The following is a 27,799-nucleotide window of genomic DNA, read 5'->3' on the forward strand; positions in this document are numbered from 1 at the left end:
CTGGGTGGCTCAGTCGGTTGAGCATCTGACTCTTGATTTCAACTCAGGTCATAATCTCAGGGATTGTGAGTTTGAGCCCCACATTGGGGTCTGTGCTGACATTGCAGAGCTTGCTTGGGATTCTCTCTCTCTCCCTTTCTGCCCCTCCCACACTTGTGCTTGTGCTCTCTCTCTCAAAAATAATAAATAAACTTAAAAAATTAAAAAAAAATATTTGCAGAGATAATGGCATGGATTTCCAAATCTATTGATATATGTCAACTCATAGATTCGTGTAGATCAGCAAAATCTAAGAAGGATAAACACCAAGAAAACTACAGCAAGAAAACCGCAAAAAAAATTTTTTAGAAAATCTTTAAAATAGCTAAAAGGAAAAGTGGATACATTGCATCTTGTTAAAAGAAGACTGAGAGACTGAGAGATAACAAATGAATAGAAATTATGAAAGAGAAAATAATGATGGTGTCTTGTTGCTCACAGAAAATAATTGCTAACCTAGATATCTAGGCAAAATATCCTTGCAAAAGGGAAGGAAACAGAGGCAATTTCTGACAAATAGAGATAATTTGTTTTTACTAAAGGTAAAGCTAATTTGGTTTCTTCAGGAAAAAGGAATAATGCCTTAAACAGAAACATGAAAACTGAGAAAGGAAAAAAGGGATAAAAAAGGTAAATATGTGTGGAAATAGAAGTAATTAGTGATTATAGAAAATAATAATTGTACTACTTTATGTGGTTTAAATTAGAAATAAAACTAAAAGATATGACCACAGTAGTGTAAAATGTTGGGGATCTGGGGAAGGCAGAATGTAAATGTTCTGATGTTCTGTCAGTATTTCATAAGTACAGTAACACTTTTTATAGTAAAATGTAATAACAAAGTATATTACCTACAATAACCACTATGAGAATAATTAAATTGTTATAATGCTAAAATTGAAAAAAAGACACAGATAAGAAAAAAAACCAGGTTACTCAAAACGTAGGCACAAGAATAATTATAAACAAAATAAAATGAACCAAATAGAAAACTAATAGTATAGCTCTCTGTGTGTGCATGTGTATCAATATCATTAATAATAAATATAGATAGAATAATTATTTCAAGTAAATGTCTAGGATATTCAAAACTTTTTATTTTATTTATTTTTTTACGTTTATTTATTTATTTTTGAGAGAGAGAGAGAAGAGTAGGTGCAGAAAGGAGACTGAGGATGTGAGGCAGGCTCTGTGCTAACAGCAGAGATCCCGATGTGGAGCTTGAACTCATGAACTGCAAGATCATGACCTAAGCCAAAGTCAGATGCTTAACCAACTGAGCCACCCAGATGCCCCATTATAAAATACACACATGCATTCAATCTGCTTACAAAATAATGGGAGAGAGAAAGTTTGAAAGTGAAATGATAAAGAGCATACAAAATACTAATCAAGGACATTTACAGTGGTTATACTAATATCAGATACTTAAGTCAAAAGCATTCGTAAATATTAAAAAAAAACTATTTCACCATAAAAGGGCCAATCCATATTTAACAATCCTAAATTTGTATGCACTCAATAACAGAGTCAAAATATATAAAACAGAAATTTAGAACACTAAAATGGGAAATAAATGAATATGCAACAATGGAAGAGTTTAACATTCTCTTTCAGATAAGGAAAATTTCAAAAATATAAAAAATTTCATAAATATATAAAAAACATATAAATATTATACTGGAGGTCTTAGTTACTAGACACACACACACACACACAGAAAAAGAAAGGGAAATATAAAAAGAATATAACAATTATAAAGGAAGAAATAAAAACATCTAACTCAGAGATGAAATGGTTGTGTATCCATAAAGTTTAAAATAGTTACAAACACAGAGGGAGGGACGAAAACCATAAGAGACTCTTAAATACAGAGAACAAACCGAGGGTCAATGGCAGGAGGGACGGGGCAGGGGGGGAAATGGGTGATGGGCATTGAGGAGGGCATTTGTTGGCGTGAGCACTAGGTGTTGTATGTAAGCAATGAATCAGGGGAATCTACCCCCAAAACCAAGAGCACACTGTATATACTGTTAGCCAACTTGACAATAAATTATATTTAAAAAATAAAAATAAAATAAAAATAAAATAAAAAATAAAGAATATACAGAAAATCTTTAAAATAAGTCTGAATGTCACAAGATTGCTGTATATATGATCAATAATTAAAATAAATCATACTTCTATATATAAAAAGAAAAATGGGCAATGAAATTCTTTAAAAATGTTACATTAGAATAAAAAACCATCACATCCTAGCAAAATTTGTGTTCTAATCCTTTTTAGCTAAAAGCTAAAAAATATTGAGATTTGTTAAACATTTAAATGAATGGAGTTTATATAATGAATGTAGATTGAAATGGAAGACTCAGTATGTTAAAAATGTCCCCTTTTAACCAAATTAATCTATGGTTTCAACTCAATTTTACTCAAAATAGAAATATTTTTGTGGGAATGGACAAGTGGATTCTAATATTCATATGAAAATACAAAAGGCTGAGAATAGAAAGCAACGTGATAGAAGATTAATAAAGCTAGAGAATCTTCACTGCTAGCTATCAAACCTTAATATAAAGTTTTAGTAACTAATATTAATTAAGATAGTAACTAATATTAATTAAGATAGCAGGGTTTTGGCAAAAGGACAAAAAACTGGCCAGCAGAACAAAATGAGAAGCCCAGAATCTGATGAATGTATCCAGTCACATTATTTATAACAGAGGTGAACTGCAGTTTCATGGAGAAAAGATGGTGTTTTTTTCAGTAAATGGAGTTTAAGTTGATCAGTTATCCATTTGGAAAAAAAAACAAAAAGCATATGTATATTTTTCCTTATAGCAAATAAACACAGATATTCCACATGGATTACTTTTCTTAATGTGAATGTAAAGCAATTAATTTTAATTAGAAAACGTGAAAAGACATTGTTATGACCTTAAAAAAGCAGAGAATTTTTATCAGAATCTAAAATTTCTAACAATAAAATAAATTAATTAATCGGAATATAATAATTTATGTTAATCAAAAGCATTATTGAATGAAAAAATACATGGATTTGGAGAACATATATGCAAAATATTCATCTTATTAAAGATGTTTTATGTTGTGCACAGACTAATTACTCACAAGAAAAAGACAGCCCATCTTTTAAACCATGGGCTAATAATGTGAGCACTGTAAAGAAATATTTCCATATCCAAAGTACGAAAACATGCTCAATTCCATTTATTGTTGAAATCAAAATAAAACCATATTAATGCACCACTACATATTCACTGAAATGGCTAAAAATAAGAAAGGAAATACCAAGTGTTAACAAGACTGTGGACCAACAGAAAATTCTAAGCCACTAGTGGAAACACAGATTTGCAGAACTTATATGTGACAGCTGTTTTCAGCTAACTATGCCCCCTGTATGACCTAGAGGAATAGTCCTCTTGGGCTGCCATAACAAAATACCATGTCATGGTGGCTTAAACAATAAAAATGTATTTTCTCACAGTTCTAGAGACTGGAGGTCCAAGGTAAGGTGCCAGTAGGGTTGGTGTCTGGTAAGAGTTCTATTGGGTTGCAGACAGCTGCCTTCTTCCTGTGTGCTCACATGGCTTTTCCTCACAGTGTACATCATGGAGAGAGAGAGATGAATAGTGAGAGTGAGAGAGAGAGAGAGAGAGAGAGAGAGACAGCTCTCTGGGGTCTGTTTAAGGACACTAATCCTAATAGATCAAGGCTTCAACCTTATGATTTCATTTCCTTAGAGGCCCCATCTGCATATACAGCCAGCCACACTGGGGGTTACGGCTTTAGCATATGAATTTTGGGAGGATACAAACATTCAGTCCTTAACATTCTGCATCTGGACCTCCAAATTTTTACCGTTTTCACATGCAAATACATTCATTCCATTCTAAGTGTCCCAAAATTGTTGAGTCATTCCAGCATCAATTCTGAAGTCCACAGTCTCATCTAAGTATCATCAAAATCAGACATGGGTGAGACTTGAGGTCCAATTCATTCAAAACCAATTTCACTCTACCTGTGATTTTGTCAAGCTAGACAAGGTATGTGATACCAAGGTACAATGGTGGAGCAGGCATAGGATTGATATTCTCATTTTAACAGGGAGAAATTGGAAAGAAAAAAAGGGGTAATGGGTCTTAAGCATGTCCAAAATCTAGCAAGGCAATTTCCATTAGATCTTAAGTTTTCTGAATAATCCCTTTTGGTTTGATGCCCCTACCTTCCTGACCCACTGGGGTGATGGCCCCACCTCCCGCAGCCTTAGATTGGGTGGAAGCCCTGTAGCTCTGTGTAGCTCCTGTTTTCAGATTATGCCATATGGAAAAGGTGAAGGGAATTTTCAGATATAAGTAAGGCTTCTCATCAACTTAAGTTAATAAAATATGAGAATATTAACTCTGGGCCTGACCTAATCAAATGAACTCTTTAAAAGAAGATCTAATGGTCAGAATCAGGAAGAAGTCAAGAGATATTCCACATGCCAGATATGCTCTCCTGTTGGCCTTAATGAAGCCACATTTTGGAGAGGGTCAACATGGTAGCAAACAGTTGACACTGAGGGCTTCAGTCCTACAACTGCAAGCAACTGAATTATGGCAAGTGAGGTTGGAAGAGGATGCCAAGCCTCAATGTAATCATAGCCCTAAATGACACCTTGATTTCATCCTAGAAAGAACCTGAGCAGAGGACCCAGTTCATCTATGGCCGGAATCCTGACCCTGTACACTGCTCTGACCTACCGAATGATAACTTGTGCTCCTTTAAGCCTCTAAAGTTGTGATAATTTGTTACATAGCAATAGAAAACTAATACATATGACTTCCCACATAAAAGAAATCAAATCTATTCTAAGATGGCACACATATTTCTCAAATCACAACAGTGTGTATACAAAAAACATTAAAGAAATTCATGCAAACAGACTTGACACACAGGAGATTTAATAAATTATGGTTTTGCTCTAAAGGTAGGTGGACTAAAAGTGTAGCTTTTCTATATGCCTAATACAAAAAGCTATGCCATATAGCTTTCCTATATGCCTAATACAATCTCGTAATTTACATATTACAATGAATGTTCATTCAAATACCAGAATTAGAAGGATTACTCTAGTGTACTAAAAAGTATGAGTATAGTGATGGCAGTGCACATGTTATCAGCACATTATAACCCTAGTGGATTCCCTAAAAACATTGCAGCAATGTCCAAAAAACCAAGTTTTAGTTTTTTGACAACTTGTTCTCTAATTTTTGTTATTACACTTCTCTAGAAATCATTCATTATATCATTATTTGTGGTGATTAATTCTTCCTTAATGTGATTTCAAAAAACAAAATAGATGAATGGCAAAATTCTTCTGAAGTGGATCTGGTAGCTGTCTTTACTAAAATGACTTAAAAATTTGCACTTCCTAAATGAAGTGTAGAAATATCTTGTCATGCAATGTTCAAGTATTTCTTAAAGAAATGGGAAACAAATGTTCTTGTGGTACAGAGTAGAAGGAGCTGTGTGGCCAGAGACAGAATATTAGCATATCCAAAAAAATACATACAGTTTGTAAATTTACCAAGTCATAATACAACCTTCAAAAAAATAAAGCTTGACAAGGTACTGTTGTTTGTGGAGACTCTGAGGAGTGAGTCAAATGTCATCAAGAGAGCAAGGTATATATATATATATATATATATATATATATATATATATATATATATATATATATACATACATATATATATATATATATTTTTTTTTTAAGAATGAGAAACACTACTGTGAAGATTGACTTTGAACTTCCTCTAGGACAGATCAGATGGATAATCTAAGATTAAGCTGTGTCTTGTTCCACTCTTAACCCTAATTCTGAGATGTGAGCTCGGGAGAATTACTTCTCTGAGTTCTAATAAAAGAACTTTTCTTCCCTAGTATCTAAGTGTTAGGATCATAAAGGTAGAGCCTTATGACCCAAAGTGTGGTGTGTGAACCAGCAATAGCTGGGAGGTTGGTATAAAGACAGACTCTCAGGCCTTCCCTCAAGCTTACTGAATCAAAATATGCATTTCCACACGATCCCCAGGTGCTCCATATGCACTGTAAAGTAGTAGGTCATAATCCTGGTTGTATACTAGAATTGCCAAAAACTTAAATCACAAAACCAAAAAAACTAAAACCAAAACATAAACAACAGCAAAAAACAAACAACAAACTAATGTTCCAGGTCACTCCAGAAAAATTAAAGTACAATTTAATTAGGCTGGGGGTGCGTTCCAGGCATCTAGATATTTAACTTTATTATTATTTTTTTTAATTTTAGACAGAGAGAGCATGAGTGGAGGAGAGAGGCTGAGGGAGAGAGAGAAAGAATCTTAAGCAGGCTGCATGCTCAGTGTGGAACCCAACGTGGAGCTCGATCCCATGAGCCCTGATCGTGACCTGAGCCGAAATCAAGAGTCAGCCGCTTAACCAACTGAGCCATCCAGGCACCCATTAAATGGCATGTGTGTGTATGATTGTACAACATTTTTTTAAGTAGGCTTTATGCCCAGCCTGGGGCCCGACTCGGGGGCTCGAGCTCACAAATGTGAGATCAAGACCTGAGCCGAAGATCTACACTTAATCAACTGAACCACCCAGGCACCCCTTAGATATTTTTAAGTTCTGCCAGGTGATTCTGATGGGCAGAAGTGATATGAGTCCCTGTTCATGACCTGCTAGGTACAAAACTCAGCTACATTTAACTTTTAGAGAATGGATTCCTACACCTGAATCACAGTCCAAGATTAGAATCCCTTTACTATACAGACAGCCCAGACCAGACACCAACTGTCTGCCTGAGCTTCAAACACCAGTCACCATTTACCCTACTTTTCTTGTCTATTAGGACCTAGGTTATTTTGTATTCCTGAAATAACTGCAGTCCTGAAATAGAATCAGATTATTTCCAGACACTGCCTATACCATAGACTTTCTCTCACAATCTGTAAACAATGAAAAAGAAGAACTCCAGTCTCTGGCCTTTCCCAGACCCTACGGATGCCCATCTTTTAGTAACTAGCATTTATTCCATGGACTGACCAATGATCATTTATTTTGTACTTTTCCTCTTCTGTGTTTTTCTTTTTTATACTGTTTTTCTTTTTTATGCTGTTATATTAAATTGCTGTGTTTTGGTTATTTATGAATCACATCATTATTAATTACTTTACATGCCTTAATCGCTTCATTAACTCTACAACAAGAGTCTATTCATTCCTAGTGCTGTTTTGGAATTCAAGGCCTAATCATGAAAACTGATAGTCCTTCCTTGATCATCAATAAAGTAACTACTGTACACTATTTTTAAAAATAATTCTGTACATGAACCCCATTTTTCAGTCTTCTCATAGTGCTCATTCCTTACAGAAAAAGAAAAACATAAACTCCATAAACAAAATGCTTGTTTTTATTTCAAAACACTCTGGCCAAATGTGCCACATGCATTATTTTATCATGGAATGCATTTTTTTTATACCCAGGGGTATCTACTAGATATCACTAAAGTCCATTTAACCATTGATAGCTAAAATTGTACAGTATCTTCTTGCTAAACTTCCTAGACAGTTTAGCTCATCTAATTATACCACATTATCTAACACTACCCCCTTCAAATGAATTTAGATCAAATGAATTTCTTCACAGAATGATCTTGGTTGGGCATTTCAACTCAGTTCTATTCACATGGCTCAAGTGCCTTTCGTGTTACTGCACTAAATGAATTTACATGTGCAAAGCATTCTCAGAACTCTGCAAGTTCCATTAGTTGGAACAGAAATGAAGAAAATCTGGATCCAATGCATGGGTAAAGAAACCGAATGAACAATACTCTGAAAATAGCTACAGGGATGATGCAGGAAATATGCACAAGGTTAAGAAGTTTTTTTTGTTGTTGGTTTTTTTTTTTTTTTTTTTTTTGGACTAAAGAAGAATGACTGGAAAATTCAGATTGGTCTGGTGAGGTAATACACCTATACACATCTTGCCTAATAACAGATACTTTGAATACTTCAGAAGAGGCTGCCCTGAGATACTGGATGATTGCATTGTGATTCTGTATGAATGATCCATTTGTGCGGATCAAGGAAAACATCCTATCAAGTCAGATGTTAGGACTGATGCAGAAATTCGGGGGAAAAAAAAAGAACCTACAGAAGTAATGAGACAGTGTCTTTTACGTACAAGAAGCTACAATGAGTGGCATTGATGAAGGAGAGTCAACAAGATGAATAAATCATCCTCCCAGCCTTTTTAGAGTCTCCTAAATTAGGGAGTAACACCCACAAATAAAATACCAAGTGACTTGAGATAACTTAACAAAACTTATTATATGCAGAGTAAACACAAATCATCTCTACCATAATAATAAGGTTTAGATGAGGGATTGAATCTGAGTTTTTCCCTACAAAACTAAACCTCTGACTTATGATGTATTAGAAGTCTGAGAAATCTAAAGAATAATCATAATTTTAACGTTGGTATTTGTGAATCTATTAAATTTTAAAAGACAGGTTCTGGTTTATATTGCTGATATATCCACCACTTATTAGCTATGTCCATGAGCAAGTTTCTTAACTCTGCCTGAGTTTCCTCACCTTTAAAAATGTATGCCTGCATGGGGCACCTGGGTGGCTCAGTCGGTTAAGCGGCCGACTTTGGCTCAGTTCCTGCTTTGGGCTCTGTGCTGACAGCTCGGAGCTTGGAGCCTGCTTTGGATTCTATGTCTCCCTCTCTCTTTTCCTCCCCTGCTTGTACTCTGTCTCTCTCTCTCTGTCTCAAAAATAAATAAAGACTAAAAAAATTTTTAAATATATATCTGTAAAATAGACACTTCTTGGGATTTCCTTACGGTTAAATGAAATAAAATATGGAAAGAGCTTAGAATTAGGCCTGGCATACAATAAGGACTAAAAAAATTGATATTATTGTTACTATCAAGTAGAAATAATAAATTATGTATTAATATTATCATAATAATTCTATATTCCTTCCTATAGAACCCACATTCTTGGTGTTATTTTAAAAATTATTTTCCTCTTAACATTAAAAACTACTCACTAATGCTCCTGAATGACATTAAAATAGTGGTTTTCTCTAAGCAAATCATATCACAATAATATACTATTATTTATATAGAAATTGAATTTCAATAAAAATTTCGTAATTTTACATGATGAATAGTCTAGCACAGTACTGGTTATCATAATGCACAGATACCTTAGATGGAAACTTGAACGAATTAAGACATGGTCAGAAACGTAAGCATATATAAATAAAACCAACATAAATAGGGAAATGCTTTCGAGAGTTTTAGAGTTTCTTATTTCAAAGCTTGGGCTCAACACAATATAGAAGCCAGACTGGTGATGGTATTTTTGGCATAATAGAAAGAAAAAAGTAAAAATTCCCATAATTTATCCATGCAGATCCTGCCCTTTCTGACACCTTAAAAGCCTCTGACAATTTTTCCTTGTGTACATTCTTGAGTAATGTTACAGTAGTACAATTTGAATCTTTAGATTTGAAGACCAATATTTTATTCTAGTTTTCTTTGTGTCAAGTTCAGTATAGTAGATAAGCTAACATCATTATAAACCACATTATCAAAAGGTGAAAATAGTAATAAGGCTGTTTTGCAAAATGCATGAGCCACAAAAATACCAGAGATGAAGTGTATGGACAACTCATAAAGAAAGAGAATCTTATTAACATAAGCTGAAGACTGTCTTGAAGAGAATATGAAAAGTGAAGGAACATATCCCCTAGTCAAGAAAATGGTTACATTTCAATACAGTAATAAGTATGTTTATCAATGCTGATGAGAGTTGAGTGACATAATGATTGTGTAAAAACTGAAAGGATGAAACCTCCTCTTTGGGGCTTGACTTAAACATTCTCTCCTGTGTCTTAAACTGTGGTGTTAAGAAACCACAGGCCATACCTCTCTCTTCCCCATAACTTGGCCCTGTCATGCAACCAAATTATAGCTGTTTTCCTCATGTCACTGGGAAATGCCTTTATTATCTTTATACCCTTAGGAAAGAAGAGTAGAAAGGAAAAAAGAGTTTAAAATATTCAGGTAACACACAGCCTTTCCTAGGTGACCTCTTCAAAGCTCAGTATCTCATAATAATCAAAAGTCTATTGTTCATTCCTGTTACATTTTTGCTGTGTGTCTCAGATGTGTTTCTTCTTTACTTCTCATGTCTTTATCATAGGATCTAGGCAGAAGGAGTCGCTAGATTCTGGGACATACTACTCCCATGGAAGAGGGAAAGGAGAATGGCCGACCCACTTCATGGCTCATAAATTTCTGTTCAAATATAGTGTGGATATTTCAGCCTTTATCCCACTGGCAAAATTAAATCAAATGGCTGTGCCTCACATCAGTGGGTCACAGAAGTAAATGCCTCCCAGAAAGATTAATCTTCATTCACCTGGCAACAGGAAGGTATGCACAGTCCTCTTACAGAAGGGAGGTGAATAAATGGTAACAATAAACATAATTTGTTATATCTCATCCTCTTAGTAACATATTCCCTTGCCTTCTGTCTGCACATAAACAAACTCCTTCCCAAAGAAGGCATCTCCAAAAGTCCCAACCCATCATGACATTAGACTTAAGTCTAGGGTCTGATGTTTATTTCTACATCATGAGTATGGCTACTGTTGATACAAAGATACATGAACTACAAAAATAAGTTATCTGCACCCTACAATGCCCAACATTGAGTAGTGACACAGGGATGTGTTAATCACAATAAATACTGTGTTAGAAAATAAGAAGAATGGGAGGCACAAAATAATTGGTCCATAGCAAAGCTGACTTACTCCTGGAAGATATTTAGGGTACCCATCTACTTTGGGGATAAAGAATCTTCCAGAATTCGTCTTCAATTCTGTTTCATGATTATATCACCAAGTTCTTTGGTTATGCTCCATCTCAAATCGATCCTTCTTCATTTTCCTTGGGCACATCTCACAAAAGTATTAAATTGTATACCCTCCTTGGGGGCTTAATTAGTGTTAGCAGATGCATCTTGTCCATAGATGAGAGCTCAATGTCATTTTAACTGTCGCATTGTGTTTTCATCTAATTTTTTGTTGTGCTATATTATGGTTTGTTGGTCCGGTCTAGGAGTTATTTTGGCAGTACAAACCTCTCAAATCTCTTGTCTGTATGATTTTAATAAGCTTCATGTTCCAGTAAGAATGTCTATAACTCTTTTTGAAATACACTTTTCTCTCCCCAGACATGTCAATACCTAAAGATTATCAGGTTTCAGCAGAAACACCATACCATTTGTTTGTTTCTTTGTTTTTCCTGTAAGCCATTTTGTCCCTCCCAAATTTTTTTTCTGAGAATCAATTTAATCTTGTTATGGAATTTAGCTAAGGCAACTCAGTAGCCTCCATGATTCCATCTTTGCGTTAGGCCAAACTTCAAGAAGTCTTTGTTATGCAAAGCATTTGCCAGTTTTCAGTGGCTGAAGAAAATGGTTGTATCTTTCAATCCTCTGATTTCAGAAATTTCTAGATCCATGTTTTTCTTCCGTGATTTTTAACGTTTTTTCTTAATTTTTTTTTTTTCAACGTTTATTTATTTTTGGGACAGAGAGAGACAGAGCATGAACGGGGGAGGGGCAGAGAGAGAGGAAGACACAGAATCGGAAACAGGCTCCAGGCTCCGAGCCATCAGCCCAGAGCCTGACGCGGGGCTCGAACTCACGGACCGCGAGATAGTGACCTGGTTGAAGTCGGACGCTTAACCGACTGCGCCACCCAGGCGCCCCTAACCTTTTTTCTAAGTTCATGCTTCTCTTAATACTTCTTTAATGCCGTCAAACGCAACCAAGTCACATCAGTCACTTTTTGTTTTTCAACTTCATTTAAAATGGCAAGTTTGTTAAGTATAGTAGCAGCCTTCCAAGTTACCGCAAGAGACAGATATACCAAATATATCACCATTCAATAAAGTTTCTCCATGTTTCCTGTCTCTCCTGAGAGTTCCCACACCTCCCAACCCATAGTCCTGAAGCCAATGTCATATATTTTGGGGCTTTTGCTATGACTGCATCCTGTTTATAGGTACCAATTTCTTATCAGTTACATTTTCTGACATGTTGTGGTAACAACCACAAAAGACTGGATATGGTTGCTCGCATTGCATTTAAGTTAGAGATCATCTCTGCTTCACTTGTCTTCTCAGCTAGGATGGGAGGAGTAATCCGAAGGAGTCAGCATCTAGGAGCTGCCGTTTTCATGGCAGGAAGAGAACATGATGCATCTAATAGTTCTGAAACCTTCTTCTCAGACATTGTGGCTGTCAATTCTGATCACACTGAATTGGCTCAAGTGTCACATGACCAAGTTCCCAAAACGGGCTAGAGTCCTATGTGTCTGTCCAGAGACAGATAAGCAAATAATTTCAAATACGAATGCAATCTACACTAACTCATGGTTTCAAAATTACTGAGGAACAGTATTAATACTGCATCCAAAGTTTCTAGGCAGAGTCAAGATACAACATGTGACTAGTTATGGAAACAATGACTGTAATTGTCCTAGGAAGTTCACATTTAGTTACAAATATATATTTGTGTGTGTGTGTGTGTGTGTGTGTGTGTATGTGTTTATCTATTAATCTTAGTATGTTATGTTTATGAGAAAAGAATTAAAAAATAAGAAATCAAACAAAAAACAAAGGTGCTAGATGATACTCTTGAAAGACGGTATTCAAAAAATGATTATATTACTTGTAATAGATTAGGTTTTACTGTTACCTCCTGCTAAAACAGTGAAATTGCAGACAAACTGTGACTCTCAAATTAAGAAAAACACAGAAGCATTCAGAATTAACAAAGTTCAAAACTCAAAACACCTCACCTTTGGTGACAAAGTACATCTGAATCTTGTATTTGTGGAATTTATAAATTGATTCATAGGAGACCAAGAAATGATCAGGCATCTTGTTATAGATAATCTTACAAAACTGCAAATGTTTGAGAAGTAAAAAAAAAAAAAAATGCATACATTGTGTCACTCAAACAGATGTGCCATAGAAACAGAGCAGTCAGATGTGGATTAAATGAATCTTGTCCCAAGTAAAGGAACTACAGATTTCTCTCATTCCTGCACCAGCTGCCTCAGACATTAACAATGTTAGCAGCTAATGGAAAAGGTGACTTAGAAGCTTGATTCTGGGGAAACACCTGTGGGGCTTATTCTACCCTTGATAACCATTACTAAATACAGTCTTCCCATATTAAACATAAACTGAATGTAGAATCTGACAAAAGAGCACACTCAATTATATCAAATTAGCATCTGAGTGTATGTAATCACAGAGTTTAGACCAGAGTTATTAAGCTGTCCTTTGTAGCACAGTGACAACGGTTGAAAATGATCCCATAGTATAATATAAGGGGTTTTGTGAATGCACAGTGGCATCCTTTATGTTTGGATGCTGACACTGGAGTTTTACAGAATATTTCCACACATGCAGGGCTGAGAAGAAAGAGCAGGCTTCGTCTTTTCCAAAGTACTTTCTAATCATTTTAAATTTTGCCATCTGACAAGAAAAGTACTTTTATGGCAATTCTAGATTTAGAATAAAAGTTTGAGTATGATGAACAGAGATAAAGTTCACACTACCTGGATCTTCAAAGCCAGTCACAACAACAAGACTCTAAATCCCCAAGTTAAAATATTTGTAGCCTCCAGCAATTCTCCCCAAATGCCAAAACAAAAATAATATTTCTAGACAAAGGTTGTACATAGAGAAAGTATGGGACCAAGAAGTTTGCCTTGCTGCTACAACCAATATCTTTAAATGAACAGTGCAACGCTTATGTGATGTGATGCTCCTCAGATGTCCTCTCATCATTTTCACCTGAGCAAGAGCCAATTCTAAACCCACTCCTAGATAGAAGAAGTACATGGAGGTTCCTCCTTTTGCACCTTTGAGGAGACAAAGGACAACTATGCTACAGACTGGGAAACCTACCTGACCTCTTGATACTGATTCACACTACATTGCTCTCTTCTCTATAGTTTAGCCTTTATAATACTGTAAATCCTCTGAGACTAAAAGCCATTCATCAGACATTGCTGTAAAGTGGGAAAGGCTATTAATCAGACCAAGGTAGCTTTGAATCCTAGCTCTGCCATTTATTAGCTATGGCTTTTCTAGTTTCCTCATCCATAAAACAGATACAATGATTGGTCTAGATGGCTTTTTCTCTCCCATCTTCCCTCCACCTTTCTTCATCCTGTCCTCTGAGGCTGATCTTGCCGACTTTAATGAGCATATTTCCCCTCTCACTTCTGGTTGTTACAACGTTGGGTTTTGGAGATTAGGTAGCAGAGGGAAGTTCAGCGGGAGTCTTGGCAGGGTCACAAGGGCTGGTGTATTTAGCTCCGGTCAGCTGTCCACCTCCATGACAGCCCTTTGTCTGTCTTCAAGTTTGGCAAACAATCGTGCCTTTTGCTCCTTAAAGCCGAGGTGGGGTAGGGCTACCCATGGCCCTTACTAAATTCATGTTACCCACTATCCAATGTGGATTACCTAAATTCTGCCCTATCCTTAAAATTAACCTCTTTATTAGTTAATTGAATAATCTTAATTTGAATGCTCCATCCCTTTCCTGTGAAAATGCTAATTGATAGAGCACTACATTCCTCTTTGGAATTTTTTTAGATGCTAAGTATTTATGGATATGTTTTTATCCTCAAAACCTGGGACAGCTGTTGATATATCCTATACATTTAATACATTTTAATGAATCCATTATTCAATTGAACCAGAGTTGGATAATACCATTTGCTTTCAGAAATACTAGCATAGGATATATGCTAATGATATATTCAAAAAATATAGCTTTTTCTCCTGAAAATAATCATCTTCAGGTAGCCAATGTACGAATTCCACATCAAGAGAATCAGTATGGATTCTTACATGAGCCATAAAATTCAGTGCCTTCTGCCCATTCTATTTAATAAATTAGTCCACAATTGCTTGTGCAAATTTTATTATACTGTTGTCCCTTTATTCACAGATGTTAACAAAATTCACTGAACAGAGCCAACATCAGGATTGACAATTCAAATCCATATTGATTTGAACTTGTGATTGAATTCATGTCAACTTGTGATTGAGTCTCATGAACTTCAAGGTCTGTGATATTTTAGCCTACATTTAACTCAAGAGCCAGAGAACACTGTTATTGCCATATGTAATCTCAGTTTGGAAATCTCAATTTTGAAAAACCTGTTACCATTAAGTAATTACAAATTTGTTCCAATTCTGTTATTTTCCTGAATTCTCATTCATTAGGAGTCATTAGGAGGATTTCTTGCTTATCTTTTTTTTTTTTTTAAAGTAGTCTTCACGCCCAACAGGGAGCCCAGTGCGGAGCTTAAAACTCAGGACCCCAAGATCAAGATCTGAGCTGAGATCAAGAGTCAGATGCCCAACTCACAGAGCCATCCAGGTATCCCAATCACTTGCTTATCTTAAATTCTTTAAAAGATTATTTTGAAAGAGACAGAGCATGCACACACACACACACACACACACACACACACACACACACACACACAAGTAGAGGAGGGGCAGTTAGAAGGAGAGACAGAATCCCAAGCAGACCCCACACCATAAGCACAGAGACCAATTTGGGGCTCCACCTCAGCAATTGTGAGATCATGACCTAATCTGAGATCAAAAATTGGAGCCTCAACTGACTGTGCCACCCAGGCACCCCATTTATCTTAATATCCTGTAGAAGATGCTACGGTTGGTTACTTTTGAGAAAACTGAGAGTAAACAAGTGTAACTTCAGTTTTTTGTAACAATTCATGTACCATAAAAAGATTTGTGTTACAAACAATCCAACGTTTCATGAGTTACATCTAATTTTTCTTTTGTCACAATTTTCTGTAACCACAAATACATTATAGGAATTAAAAAGTCAATATTGCATTATCTACTTTATGTTACTGTACAAAGTAAATATATGAGTATCCTAAAAAAATCTATAAGTAAAAGTGAGATACTGAAAGCCCAAAGGAATTACAGAATAACAGCTTAAATTATTTGAAAAAGAGAATTAATATCCTTAACAAATCATGACTTGGATCACTTTCGCAAAAATCTCAGATAAATTCTGAGGTCCAAATCTTTAAGAATCATGGAAGAACTGACAAAGTCATTGTGATATTTGACTTGAGTTGACAGAAGTAAAATTTATGTGACAATAGAGAGACCAGTATTTAATACATAAATTCAGCCTTTCGTTGATGGGGTATCCCACCCCGCCTATTCATATGTTCCCTTTTGCTTCAAAATACGTTCACAGCCTGAAGGTTGGAAAAATTCTTGGCAACAGAAGACTTTTTATTGTGCAAAAGTAATGTCTCATTCTGGCAAAACCTAGTCTTTTAAAATTTAAGATATTAGTCTAATCCATAACACATCCAATGGTCATCTTTACCCATCAATGTTCATATGCAGCATACAGGGGGAGGGTCTCAGGTCCTTTCCAAGAAGATTCTTGGTTTTGCATTAGAAAAAATTCAAGAGCAAGCCATTTAGAGAAAGGGACAAGATTGTTAAGTATAGAATTAAGAAAGGAGCTATTTCACAGACAAAGTAGCAATCTCTCCTCCCAGATGGAAAAGAGCACCTCCCACCATCACCCTTTGCCTCCAATGAAGAGTTTTCAAAGTTTTGTTTTTGTTTTTGTTTTAATTAGCTAACCAGATAGGGAAGGGCTTACTCTTTAACTTTGGGTTTATTATTCACATCGGGCAGTTAGTTTTTCCATTCTTAGGGTCTTGGAATTAACCACAGGGAGCAATTTGAAGAATGTCCAGCCTTTGTGCCTTTTATTGCCAGACGGAGTGGGCTCCTGTGGTTTTCCATGTGTCTGATCTTGTGATTCTTTATGATCTGCTGACTTTTAGGTTAAGGGTGAGCCTAAAACTGAAATGGCTTTACTTTGGTCAACTTCTTTCCAGAGTCTCCCTTTCTTCCTGAGTCAATATTAGTCAATTCTAACTAACTATATTTCTTGAAGCTTGAATTGAATCTCTGATATAAAATATCACCAATGGATAGTATAGGGTCCACTAATCAATTTTACTCAATTCCTTTCAATATAGTCTTTACAATTAAAAGATACAAATACTTATTGAAAGCTGGATAGTGTGTTGAGAACACCCAGCTAAAGAGGAAACAAGCTCTCTTTTATAGGAGTGGATGACCTAATACAAAAAAATTGCATTTAAATTAATATCTATGATACAGGGTATATGCTAATAAAAAATTCATTGTCACAGCAAATAATACTTAATGTTTGGGTTGAGAGAACAGTATGTGTGGGGTATGGCAGAGTTAGAGAATCAATAGTTTTTTAAAAAGTGAAGTGCTCTACTGTGAAGGAGAACATAATAACTGAAGGCCCAGAAGCTGAAAAGTGCATAGTATTAGAGAAAGAAAGAAAGCTTTTGTTATTTATAGTGTATATATATCAGGGAAATGGCAAGAAGGTGGAACATTTTATAAGAGCTTTGAAAGGTGAGACAAAGAATTCTTATTTTTCTCTGGAGGCAACAGGAAGTCATCGGAGGTTTTTTTGGGCAAGGAAGAAACAGAGAATGCATGTTTTACAGAAAATATATGTAATGACTAAAAACAAAATTTATTGGAAGAAGGACAATGTATTAGGAAAAGTAAACCCCTATAATACATAAATAGTGTAGCAGATCAAACATACCAGAGTTTTCTTTCTCTTTAATGTAACAGTGAAGGGCAGGTATTCCTGATACGGCTTAGGAACAGAGGGAGACTCAGGCTACAGTAGCTCTTCCAACTTCAACACGTGGTTTTCATTTTTTTTTTTATTTTTTAATGTTTATTTATTTTTGAGAGAGAGTGGGGGAGGTGCATGGAGAGAGAGGAAGACAATGAATCTGAAGCAGGCTCCAAGTTCTGAACTGTCAGCACAGAGCCTGACGCTGGAGCTCGAACCCATGAATCGTGAGATCATGACCTGAGCCGAAGTTGGATGCTTAACCACCTGAGACACCCGAGTGCCCCTCAATATGTGATTTTCAGTGACAGAATAATCATCACTTTCCATCTCCAGAGAAGGCAGGGGGAGCAAGAAGGAGTACACGTAGAACTTTTTTTTATGGAAACAGACTTGGAAGTGGCAGACATCACACTCAACAATATTCCACTGAAAAGACCTTCGTCACATGGTAAGATTTAACTGAAGAGAAAGCCTGGAAATTGACTGTCTGGCTGGGCAGTTACATCTTAGGTGCAAATTCAATTACCATGATAGAAAAAGAGTATAGATTTTCCTGGGCAACTAGCGGGCTGAACCACAGATACTAACAATTCCACTCTTTTTTTTTTTTTTTTTTTTTTTTAATTTTTTTTTTTTTTCAACGTTTATTTATTTTTGGGACAGAGAGAGACAGAGCATGAACGGGGGAGGGGCAGAGAGAGAGGGAGACACAGAATCGGAAACAGGCTCCAGGCTCTGAGCCATCAGCCCAGAGCCTGACGCGGGGCTCGAACTCACGGACCGCGAGATCGTGACCTGGCTGAAGTCGGACGCTTAACCGACTGCGCCACCCAGGCGCCCCTCAATTCCACTCTTTATGTCAAAGATTCCCGCTGGAGAATAAAGTGAGCCTGAAAAGCCTCCCTGCCTCCTTGGTTTCTTCTTTTGATTTTGCCTTTTCAATTGTTTTGTTAATGAAATTATCAGCACTGCTTTCTAACCTCTCCAATTCTACTGTGTCTTTTACCTTCCAACCAATAACATGTTTAGCATAAAATTATATTCCAGGGGCACCTGGGTGGCTCAGTCAGTTAAGCATCGAACTTCAGCTCAGGTCATGACCTCACAGCTTGAGTTTGAGCCCCACATCGGGCTTTGTGCTGACACCTCAGAGCCTGGGGCCTGCTTCAGATTCTGTGTGTGTGTGTGTGTGTCTCTGTCCACCCCTACCCGTCTCGTGCTGTCCTTCTCTCTCGCTCTCAGAAATAAGCATTGAATATATATTTTAAATATATATTAAACATTATATATATAGTTACATATAACTATATACATATAGATATATATAGTTATATATAACTATATACATATAGTTATATATATAGTTATATATATAGTTATATATATAATATCTAATTACAGGAATCTAATTAAAGGAATATGGATTTTTTGCAGTTAGATACTCTAATTTCAAAGTTTACCAATGTGTCAAATTACATTATTGTATTTACAAATAAACAAATTTCATTATCATCCCCACATTATCCTCTCTTCTCCATACGAGGGTTGTGAGTTGCAACCTATTTTCCAGCCATTTACAGGACCTTCGTATGGAATGCTACATGGATACTGCATAGATACTGGGTATGCCATGTGACCTCCTCTAGCTAGTGAAATGTAAGATTTGACAGAATGATTTAAGGGACATATTGTTTCATAGTGATCTTTTAATTTGGAACCCAGAATGAATTTAAGTCAGAGCCACATAAAATGTGTAATTGTAGACATGTCATATGATGAAAAAAAGTGTCTGTGTAAATCTGACGGCAATTTGTTACTACCACATAACCTAACAAAAGCTAACTAACACATTAAAACAGTTCTCACTCTACAGCATGGATATCTGGATATTTATTTTCTACAATGTGAATTTCTCCAAACTTAAGATCTCACTCTTTGCTGAACAGAATGAACATTTCATTGAAATAGTATAATATGATATGTATTTAACAGAAAGAATATAGCCAATTACTGGACAACATAAAAGATTTCTCAAAGGAAAGGAATCCCATCTACTTATTTTTTAAAGTTTATTCATTTATTTTGAGAGAGAGGGAAAGGCAGGGAGAAGCAAAGAGAGGGGGAGAGAGAGAGAGAGACAGAGAGAGAGAGAGAGACAGAGAGACAGAGAGAGAGAATCTCAAGCAGGCTCCACACTGTCAGCTCAGAACCCCACACAGTTCTTGAACTCACAGATCATAACCTGAGCCGAAACCAAGAATCAGATGCTTAACCAACTGAGCCACCCAGGCTCCCCAGATCTACTTATTTTTGAAGCACAGAATGCATTCATTATTTCGGTTTATTTTCAAATTCTACTTGCCTTAAACATGGGCAATAATCTGAACTGACTCCATGCTTGCCACTTACAGCCTGCCAGTTCTCTTCATGTGCTGGCTTAATTATGATTTATTTTTCCAATGACTTAGCATTGAAGCACCATAGTTATCTTGATTCACTGACTTTCTTCCTCTCTCATGATTTCTATCTCACTCTATGTGTAATACAGACTCTACCAGGTCCTTTTCCTGTGAAACATTGAACAACTCAGTTTCACTCTGTTTCTTTCCACTGTAATCTCATTCCTACATCTATATTCCGTGTAGCTGAAAAGAGTTTGAACACAATGAGAATGGTTATTTTCTCAACCCTTGTAGTTTCTTCATCTTGTCTCTCATGAATTTCCTAGCACTGGGTCTCCTTTTGTTTTCCTTGCAGCAAATTAACAAACACAATAAAAATGATTTACTTATGATTCTGCAATGGACGACAGACTGTCAGTCAACTTACTACTATGGATGGCTACTGCTTTTGAAAGAGGATAGATGTCACCATCTATCTGAAAGAATTTTGAATATCACACAAAATTTAAAATAATTAGTGATAACAGAATAATATATACAATATTTATGAATGAGAAGACATTATTAAATAAATCAGTAGCAGACTTATTATTGAGATGTGTTCTATTACACAAGCTTAGTATCTTATTGGAAGTCTTTTGCATTTAATTAATACAATTTTAAATAATCTTAAAGGTTCATTCTATCAAATTCTATATGTTTTCTACTTGGCCATCATTGCTGATATACAGCTCAATAATGTTATGTGCCAAAAGTAATAACACTCATACATTTTAAAAGTATATTTATATATTATTTGGTATGAAACAAAATTATAAGAATATATATATATATATATATATATATATATATATATATATATATACACACACATATTCTTAGAATTCTGGAATAGTGCAGGTGAGAATGTTAAAAGTGGCCATGTTTGTGTTGTAGAAAATAGTTACTTTTTATGCTTATTTATATTTTCTTATATTTTCTACAATTTTTACTCATATACAATAATGTGTATTTCTGATTTTGTACTAATACAAATTTGGTTTGCTTCTCTTTATAATGTATTTGAGGAATACTTGCTATCCTAAAATTATTTTATATAAATTTTGTGTTTTGTAACTCACCATCTATTCCATAAATGTTAAAACAGAGTATGAGAAGAAAATTGAAAGATTAATCTAGAGACAAAATTTTTCCTCTTAACTTGGTAAAATTGAGTTCTACCTAAATAATTATGCAAAGATACAGTTTTAACTCATAACTCTAAAGCAGACCTTTGAAAGAAGTCTTAGTTGGTAAAAATAATACTTTGCCCATTATCTACACATTCAGTTCCAGAGCAACATATTCACCACCAAATAAACTATCTTTTTTACATAAACTATTCTTTCTTGTTAATGTCCACTGATAACTATTAGCTCTTGTCCCCCTCTCAGCTGTAACCATTCACTAATTTTATCATAGAGCTACTAATAAAACTTCATCTTTTAGTCAGAAATGTTTCCACTATTCCAAGAAGCCTATTTTTTTTTTTACTAATTTAATAATTATGTTAGCAACATTTTTTTTACCACCAATGTCATCTAAGTAACATTCTGTATTAAAAGCAAGCTTTAGTTTCCATCTATGATTCTACTCTGGACAAGTAGAAATATTCTAGATGGGTCAGTGTCCATTCTGTGTGTATCATGTTATCTCCTGAAATGTGCTAATTTAAAAGAATAAGAACAATCTATCTGTAGGCAGTACTGATACTCACTGGATAATAGTGAGCAAAGTTTTATTTACTCTTTGAAATGATACACATTTCCTTGAGACACACACACACACACACACACACACACACACACACACACACACACACCATCAAAAGAACATGTCTTCCCCCAGAAAATCTTATCTGATAATAAACTTTCCTAATATTTTCCTACTAAAGATTAATAAACTTCTCTTGAAACTTATATCTAATTTATGTGACTTTAAGGGTCATGCTTTAATAACAATGATGAAACACGATTATTACTTCCTAATGCTGAAATTACAGTTTTTACATTGTAAATTTTTCCTGCTATGCGCCCTGTGGCACTAACATCTTTATCACTCCATGTGTTTCTAGTTTTAAAACCTTTACCCCTGCTGTTTGAAAAATATTTCTCATTTTCGTCCCCTATGGAGTACAGAAATCCCTAAAGGCAAAGCCATTAGTGATTTCTCTGCCTTTCCCCAAACACGTATTATGATCACCAGTGCTGCTCCCACTGCCTCATTGGCTTTTGGTAAAGTATGCAAATGAGATGTTCAAAATACACACTTTTTGCAACTGTGCAAGTTCATACTGATTTATAAAATGGGCAGGCTATTAAAGTGACTGAAAATGTCAGCAAGATTTATGCATGGGTGACAAATTGTATTGGAAATGTTCATTTTTAACATACTGCCCTAGGTTTTTTTTTTTTTTTTTTTTTTAACAACCTAGATATTCCCTGTGATACATTTGTTTTCAGGCCATTTTTTCCTCCCCAAACATACTTTTGACAGTGACTTTTTGACTGGAAAAATAAACAATGCTACTTCACAATCATACAAATTGTATTTTATCACAGAAAGCAGTACTTGGAAGATATAATAAATTTCCTTTTGACACCCCTTTTCCCTACATACCATTAGTCCACTATGGTTAAATAGTTTCTTTTATAACAGATAACTTGAATTGCATGCATAAATATTGCATCACTAAGATATAAAATTATGTAACTATCAAAACAATTACCCAGTCACCTCTGAGGAAAATATTTCGTTTATATTAAAACTACACAACAACAACAACAACAAAATGCACAACATAGGGAACAAAAGATAGGAGTGACAACTGACATATATCTTCTGGAGTTTATGATTCCATCTTTTGAACATTCCATGTTAAAAACGGTCTAAGCGATATTTGTATGACTTTTCTCTATTACTTGTGAATTTGTTCCAGAATGCTCCAGCCCTATCTGTGATTCAAACAGGCAGCTGCCGCACTCTCTTACCAGTCCAAGTGTGGTCTTTGAGCAGAGGTCTTGATATTTTATATCTCTGGATGACAGCCATTCATTCACTAAAGGAAGCAAAGAAATAGGAAAAATAATACCGGAGCCAGTTGATGCAATGTCACTTAGGAAATTAACTATACCATCCTGGCAGACCACAAGACATATACACACAGCAGAAATAACACCAGTATAACAATGTGGTGTAGCACAATTAGAGAAGAATGGATTATAGAAATCAAATGTAGTAAATGAAGAACTGCCTATGATTAATTTTACAAAGAACAGATCTTATCGGCAGCATTATGTAGTCTTTCTAGTTGGAAAAGTTTTGTATTAGAATTCTAATTCTACTTTTTATATTCACATCAGTTTGCACCAATACTATTATTGCAACTGATTTTCCTAATTAGTTCATTAAGTTGCATAACAATTGGTTTACAACTAACAACTCTTCTTGATGTTAAAATGGTGAAGATAAAATTGATTTAGAGCCCACTTCTGATCATTCATTCTTACACATTCGTATGTCCTGGTGTTTGATGAAGCTCTCCTTCTATGACTGCCAGCCTCTCTGCCCTGTTCTCACTGAAGTACCATGGCTATGTTCTTGCTTATTAAAAAGAGTTAGCGTTACGCATTGTACTGAAAAAAAAATCCAAACACTCTTAAAAGGAAAAAGAAGCAACCAAAAAACATCTGCTTTTCATCAAGGGGTGCCATCTTATAGCTTATACTAAAATGAAAGTTTTCAGAGAAAGCAATAGGAGTTATGAATAAGCAAAGATTTGTATAGGTGAAGATGCAGTTAGAAAAGACTGGGAGAAATCGTTTTATTTTTTTATTATTTTCTTTTTTTGCTGTTGTTTCCACCTAAATCTTTAATAAATCACTTTAATAAAATAAATGTCATTGGTAAGATATTCTTTGTTCAAATATTTTGTTTAAAGGAAATAAATATTTTATGTTAAGGCTGAAATAACCTTGTAACAATGTTTTCCTCTAGATTTTTAACTTTGTTTCCATAATTATTAGGGCCCATCAGTCTCCTCACAAGAGTAAGGGTTTGCCTCCAAGTTATTATCAAGAAGCACACTTTCCTGACTGCCAGTCACTGCCCCAGAGGATACAAGCAGAAACACTCAAAGAAGAACAGAGAGTACATTTAAGAACATCTGGTATAACATCAAGAAAATCTGTCTACAAGACAAGCAAAGGCCACCTCCTTTCCTGGCCCCTGCATTGAGATGCAACAGAGGAGTGATTTGCTACAAGTGGTTCAATCAGGAATTTAACTCATAAAGTCTAGGGTTAACTTACAAGATATAAAAAGAACACATATACTTGCACATATAGGCAATACACATGTATGTAAATATAATGACACAGATATAATGTTTAACAAAAGGTTATTTTGAAATCTCATTTGATTTTGTCATGCTTAAAGATTAAATAAAACAAAATTACAACTCCATAACACATGATGAGTATAAGTGGGGCCTTTACTTTGCATTCAGAGTCCAGGGTGCTAACCATTACGCCATGGAACTTTACTTTGCATCAAACTGCCAAATACACCTTCTATGCAATTAGAAATATCACTATTTTCTTCACTGTTGAGCCTCCCCACCAGATGGCTCGTGTCGATTTATTTCCCCAGTAATAACTCCTTATTAGCAGACATAACCTTGCAAGATCAAAAATAGATTGAGTTAGTTGAAGAAACATTAATTGAGTATCTAATAAATTCTAGATACTTGAGGTAGGCTGTAGAAGTACAATGATTAAAAAGGCATGTTTCCCACCTGTAAGAGGGTAAAGTATAATAATGAATAGAGTGCCGAGTCTATCACCTAAGGTGAAGTTCCACTGCCAATATAGTTATTGTTAACTGGAGGCGGAAGGAGTGGGGATGTTTACCAAAAGTTAGAATTTTGGTGTTATTCTTTTCACGATGAAGGGTAGTCTCTTGCATAAATTGATGAATCTCAAATGAGAAAATCTATTTTACCTAAACTATTTTTACGTTTCAAAATATAAAAACCTTATGTAACCAATCCCCAAACAATACAGGGAAATTTTTAACATCTCCAAATATAATCCCTAGATAAACAGGCCTTTTAACTAAGTACTCTCCCGCCCCACTTATATCATTCTCATTTATCTTTTGAAATCTCAGCCTTGATGTTATTGGACAGTAAAAAGGCTGCAATGGGACCCCTGTCAAAAGACAATTTTCTTCCTTGAATGATAAGCAATGGAACATGTAAGAACAAAAAGCCAACTGATTAATGGCATGCAATTCATCTACAATTATCTAGCCCATGTTACACAGTCATTGTATAGATTGGACTAGATCATTAAATTATGTGACAGCAATCAGCCATCTAACTTTAAAAGAGGTGGGAAGAGCCAATTTAAAAACTTAATATCTCAGGATGATACAGTAGCCTGAGAAAACCAGCCAATTTAGAGAAAATTACCATATGTACCAACCAGAATGATAGATGTGAGCCTCAGCTAAGCATTTGTCCCTGTGCTGATGATGTTTGGGATTCAGTAAAGAACTCTGCTTCTTCAATATGTGTTTAAGAAGAGTGGTGGCCCAGGTCAGGAAACACTTAGAAAAATAATGTATAGACTTCAGGAGAAAATATGTTTTCATGGTAACTTTCCACTCTCCATAACTTTACTGGAAATTAGAAGTCATATTCTGAGATGTGGACATCAAGGCTCTACTGTGTTCCTCCACATTTAACACTTAGTGGTGCCTCTTATGTATTGCATCTTTATTTGATATACTTACATATTAGATATGCATTCTATAAAACCCAAGGCATGAGGTTCTCATTCAAAATGGGATTGAGGACTTTAAATAACAGTGGAAAGGCCTAACGTGAATTACTCTTATAATTATAATGTAACTGTTATTGGCAGTCAGAAGCCAAGTGAAATGTGAGGAAAGTAAAACATATGTATCCCTGTCTCACTCTTTCAGTTAAACATTACTGAAAGCATAATTTGTGCAAGACATGGTAGTAGGCACAAAGGACTCAGGGAAGCTGGGACCTAAAAGATCTCAGAATCCAGTGGGGTGACTGAATCTATAATTACGGTTGACTTGGGACAAATACAATGCTAAGGGTAAGAGCATCCTGAGAACATCACGATGGGAGACAGCACACTCCAGGGAAATCTAAGACAGGACATCATCTCAAAGAATGACATCATGTCAAATAAAAGATTTTCATGAAGCCAACTATGAGTTCTCCTAAAGTAATAGAGGATAATTTTTTTCAACGCATACTGTCCTAGTCAACTCAGACTGCCGTAGCAAAACCAGGTAGTTTAAAGAACAGAATTTATTTATCACAGTTCTAGAGGCTGGGAAGTCCAAGATCAAGGTGCTGGCTCATTTCATTCCCTGGTAAGGGCCCTCTTCCTGGCTTGCAGGTGGACAGCTTATCACTGTGTCCTCATGACCATCTTCTTATAAGAGCACTCCACTCTCATGACCTCATCTAAATCTAATTCCCTCCAAAGACCCCTTCTGCATCATATTGGCAGTGAGGTCTTGGACACAGGAGTTTCAAGCTGACACATTCAGTCCGTAATACTTACTTGATCTCACACAAACTTACTGTGTTTTTATTCGATATCTATGATAATTTCCTTATATGTAAAATGACTATTTTTTTGCCTCAAATATACACTTGAATCTATGTTGAATTCTTATCATCAAATCATTACACTGGATTAACGGATGTCAGAGAAGTTTGTGAGCAGCAGGGTTAGCAAGTATGCTATTTTCCATAACTACATAACTGCCCCAAGACTATCTGAATTGATGGGCAAGTTCTGTCTCCTCCTTGTGAAGAGCAAGTTGATTATATGGCCCAACTGTGGATGTGGTGTTAGTGGGACCTGAACAAACGTGGCTTCGATGTTATTATTTTATTTTGAATCAATTTGACACTCTGAAGGAATCATACTCCATTAAATTTTTTCCTCTATACTGATAAGAAAATTTCCTTTACAGAACTTCTGCCTTTCAAGCACAAGTAGTTGGCAATTGCTTCAAAATCACAGCTGCTCTTTTTTGTATAAAGCTGGAAGAACCCAAAATCCAGAAGACAGACCAAATACATATGAACATAATGCTATAAATTTCAGGATGGTTCTCATATGGTGCAGCATAGTAGGGACGCTTGAGGTCACACATTTTTCTTTTTGTTTCATTATTAAATCTGTCTATCTTTACGTAGACACGCTCATGAAATAACTTCTAAATTATCCATGAGACTATGAGCCTAACATACTCCCATTTGTACCTATTGCTTTTTAATGAATTAAATCAAGTGAATTTTTGGCCTAATGAGAACACTGATGAATACAGTAATAACACTGTTCACAATTTATCAAAACTTTATAAACTATGTGTCAACTATTCTTTTAAGTGTACCAC

The 27,799-nt window shown here is 35.4% G+C and overlaps 1 long non-coding RNA gene across 1 annotated transcript in view; it reads right to left on the reverse strand.

Moving 5' to 3' along the window:
- The window catches only part of LOC147578460 (uncharacterized), a 271,017-nt gene extending 247,613 nt beyond the window's left edge, over positions 1–23,404 (reverse strand). The window contains exon 1 of the long non-coding RNA XR_015254284.1: positions 23,335–23,404. This is a non-coding gene — a long non-coding RNA (uncharacterized LOC147578460). The remainder of the gene's footprint in view (positions 1–23,334) is intronic.
- Between the last annotated feature and the right edge of the window lie 4,395 nt (positions 23,405–27,799).

This window comes from Puma concolor, chromosome C1, assembly GCF_028749965.1.
Source record: "Puma concolor isolate L17-30 chromosome C1, mPumCon1.1.hap2, whole genome shotgun sequence".
Classification (NCBI taxonomy): Eukaryota; Metazoa; Chordata; class Mammalia; order Carnivora; family Felidae; genus Puma; species Puma concolor.